Source organism: Copadichromis virginalis, linkage group LG7 (assembly GCF_057382275.1).
Source record: "Copadichromis virginalis isolate Kocher_CV1m ecotype Utaka linkage group LG7, C_Virginalis_male_GT1.1, whole genome shotgun sequence".
NCBI lineage: Eukaryota > Metazoa > Chordata > Actinopteri > Cichliformes > Cichlidae > Copadichromis > Copadichromis virginalis.
The window spans coordinates 58473724-58477760 of record NC_140624.1 but is presented as its reverse complement, the minus strand read 5'-3'; the positions used below and the strand labels follow the sequence as shown (position 1 = coordinate 58477760).

The 4037-nt window shown below is 36.6% G+C and overlaps 1 long non-coding RNA gene across 2 annotated transcripts; it reads right to left on the bottom strand.

Moving 5' to 3' along the window:
• Positions 1–550: 550 nt before the first annotated feature.
• Positions 551–2950, bottom strand: LOC146706321 (uncharacterized). 2 transcript variants are annotated; one of them, XR_014921497.1, is made up of 4 exons: positions 2627–2950; positions 1702–1750; positions 1470–1533; positions 551–1071 (listed from the first exon to the last, which is right to left on the bottom strand). It is a non-coding gene; the product is annotated as an uncharacterized LOC146706321 (long non-coding RNA). The 2 variants fall into 2 exon arrangements; XR_014921496.1 differs by lacking the exon at positions 2627–2950 and having other exon boundaries at positions 1702–2237.
• Between the last annotated feature and the right edge of the window lie 1087 nt (positions 2951–4037).

The following is a 4037-nucleotide window of genomic DNA, read 5'->3' as shown; positions in this document are numbered from 1 at the left end:
CTGTGACCATTGAGGCAGAGCAGAATGAATGATACTGACGGGAACTATGAGAGTTTGTAGTTAAATTCCTGCTCTTACACACTGTAAAATCTAATTAGTTAGAACTCAAAATAATTGAGGAAACTCGTTGCCTCAAAAAAATTGAGTAAAGCTTAGCTAAAAATGACTAAATTAGGACAACGTATTTATTTTGAGTACTCTGTACAAGCTCATTTGTTCCCAGAACTCAAGAAAATTGGATCAAGTTTACGTAAGTTGACCAAGTTAGGGCAACTTACTCATTTTGAGTACACTGTAAAGCCTTGTTAGTTCCCAGAACTCAAAAAAATTAAGGAAACTCATTGCCTCAAAAAAAACTAAGTAAAGCTTACTTAAGATGCCTGTTAGGACAACTTATACAGTGCAAGTCTGCAGTATTAAGAATAACTTGATATTTCTGACTGTACAGTGCTAATTGTTTACTTACTGACAAACATTTCAAGTTCAACTAAATGAAAAAACAATTTGTGGTAACCTGAATATGATTAAAAATAATTAACAACACTTTTTGTAAGGATGTTAAAATCAGACCAACTTTTATTTTCAAACACAACAAAGTATAACAGCCAACATACTGGACACTGTTCTGCTGAACAACAAACAATTATATTGCCATCACTGTTATAATCTTACAATGAAACAAGGTCGCAGATGTAATTATTCTGAAAATAAGTTTAGGCCTACCACAAGTTTGTTTTGTACTTACATTACTTATATAATCAAAATAAAAATATGTGTTGTTCTGTCACAAGTGCAGTCTCTAATTTAAACAACACATTTGTTTTGCATTCCAACACATGAGCTGGAATGTTGTAATGTTTTAAGGATGGCTTGTTTCCAGTCCAGGCATTACTGCCTGAATGACTATCATGGATCGAGGTGATCCAAATGTAGGTGCAGAAGAAAGTCTTTAACTTCCCTTAAGTACAGTGGCAGTGGATGTGGGTTGGAGATGCAATGAGCTTGAACCTGCAGGCGACCATCTTCACTGACCACACCATCTGTGACGGAGGACTCATCTCTCCTGGTGTCCTGCAAGCAAACAATCATATTTTTTGGAACATGAACTTAATTGCTTTCTTAAAACATTTTTTTCTGCATTTGGTATAAAACAGACTCCAATTTGGACAATCTCAGGCTCCCTCCCCACTGGAGAGGTGACATTCAATGTCCCAATTGTCAGTCTGGATAGCCCTGACCCCCACCCGACACACAATAATGTCATGAAAGCATCATTTTAAAAAGGGCTATGCAAACATGGCCAATAACTTTCATTCTAATGATGTGCAAAATGATTTGGGCACAAAACAAATTTTGCTGTTAGAAAATTTGCAGACTTCACTATATTCAGTGTAGACCCTCTAAACTAAGTTTGGGGGATGTGATCTTTCAAGAAATGCAGACCAAACTGTTGTTGTTTGTTTACTTACACAGCATGTCTTGTAGAATTAACTGGAGTCACCAGCAACAGCCTAGTGCAGTCATATCTCAAGTCTAATAACAGAAGACAGGAAAAGATCAGTAAAGAAACAACTTCCCCAAACCAAAAAACAAATAAAACAATAAGTAAAACAGGCTGATCTAAAGTATGATTAAAGTTCAGCCTGATTAATATAAATGTCACTGACAGTTGCTAATATATTGGAAAACCAAAATACTTACCACTGAGTTGATGTCTTTCTGTCCAACAGCAGGAGTGCTGGTCCCGAGCCTCAAAGACAGTAAGAAGCAAGCAGAGGGAGAAAAAACAGAACATTTTTCAGAAACCGATTTGATCCTTAATGGCTGTGCAATCATTGTAACATAGAGTTTGCTTATGTTGTTAAATAAAGGCTAGATTTGACATTAATAGATGCCACAGATGTTCAAGGTGCCACAAAGCATGAAAAAAATGGACATCTCAGAAAACGTCGGGGCATTTTTGCAAATATGTGATGTCTTGATAAATCGAGCAGATATTTGAACTTTCGACAGCTACATTCTCGCCTGAAAATATCTTAAAAGTTGATTTTGTGACCCAGAAAAAGCAATAAGCCGCGCTCCTCCGCCATTGGCGAGCTTACAAGTACGCACAGGCTCCGACAACCATGGCCGACATATGCGATCCTCCTTTCCCCTAGATTACCCTTTCTGGGTCACAAAATAACCTTTTAAGATATTTTCAGTGGAGAATGTAGCTGTGTAATGCTCAAATATCTACTTGATTTATCAAAATATCACATATTTGCAAAAGTGCTTCCACGTTTTCGGAGAGCTCTGTTATCCACCAGCGCGATAGCTGACCGGGAGGTCAAGGCTTGATAAGAGTCCGCGAGCACAGCTAACTCTTGGCTTATTGTTTTCACACCCCCGAAGAATTTTGTCTGGGCTCTTATCTCACTTTTTTATTTCAAACAATCAACAGAAAATTTCACAGACATATTTTTATATAAGGTTTTTAAGGCTGTGGTGTTAATTTTTAAGTAACATGAGCCCAGCCGCAGCAGCAACGCTAGGCTAACACTAACTAGCTAGCACGATTATAAACCTGGTGCTAAACTAAGAGAAGCCACAAAATCAGTTTGAATAAGAGTAAACATTTACTCACCAAGTCAGTGTATCAGGTAAAGATCCACAGCAATGACAACAATAATCCCTTGAGCTGACGCTTTTCTAGGTTTGCTCAACATATTCCATAAAAAATGCTGGCACCATGAACATGCGGACTGATCCGTGCTAGGGAGGAGGACGGTAGTGACGTGGCATTTTCAAAACACATCTTTCATCCTTCCACACTGAGAAGAAAAACTTCCATCTTACTTAGTTTTTCTAAGTTAAGACAACTCAAATAAATTGAGTTTATCAGCATTTCTGTAGCGGACAGAACCACCTGCTTTAATCTACCATGATGCTCTGTGTTATGTTGTCATGGCAATATGAAGTCAAATAAATACAAATTCATAAACTGCACATTTGAAGGAGGACAAGAAGACAGGCAACTGGAAGAGCTTTTGAAGCAGGAAAACTTTTCTGGATTACTCTTAATTTAACTGGAAATTTTGCGAATACAAGTCAAGGAGGAAACAAGGAGGCAGGTTGGATTATATTTGAGGACAGGACGCATGAAGGAGAAGCATGAGGAGAGAGAAAACAGCAGAGCGATGGTGCAGAGCTAATCGTGAGTCAAGTCGAAGAAGCAAGCATCAAAACTGTGAGTAAACATAACACATAAAGACTTAAAAATTACTGTGCTGATTAAGGAAACATTAAATTTGGTTAGTTTGGGGTCTGCAGCTTCAGGTTTGTGGGTTCAGTTGGTCTCAAAATTGAGGAAAGACAAAAAAAATTCTTTTGAAAGGTTGTTGGAGGATTTTTACTGTAAGAAATATCTGGGTGTGCAACTGCTTTTATTTAAAAAAAAGTTGAATTTTATTTAGTCACATTGGAAAGGGAAAATTGGAGGATCGGGACAATAATGTGGCCAGATTTACTGTTTCCTTAATCAGAACAATAAGTTTGATCTGAACTAGAAATTTTGAAATGGGTTATTTTCTTTCTTCTCTACTGATCACTGTGTTAAAGGTTGAGTTACTTGTCAGTCTACATTTATGTTAAAGGTAATTTTAAAAAATGCAGTTTATTCGTAATTTTGTAGAAAAAGGCTCCGCACCTATGAAAAAAAGAAAATGGGTATCCACACCCCCAAAATTCCTGTAGATCAGAGTAGCTAAGCCCTGGTTATCTGCAATTATATAACAGAAGATGAAAAATATTGGAATGATTGAAAGAAACAAAGATTGCTTTAGGGTTTGAAGATTTGACTTTCTTATTGAAAGAGACGAAAACTAATCCATGTGTGACACTGAGAAAAAAACTGAAAGCTTAAAAGATCTGGAGGTCTGACTACTGTTATTCAAATGTGCAAAATTGTTTTAATGACATTAGAAAGAAAAATGGGATGTTTAAAAAGGTAATATATAAAGATGATTTTTATATTACTTGAAAAAATGATGTTGTTT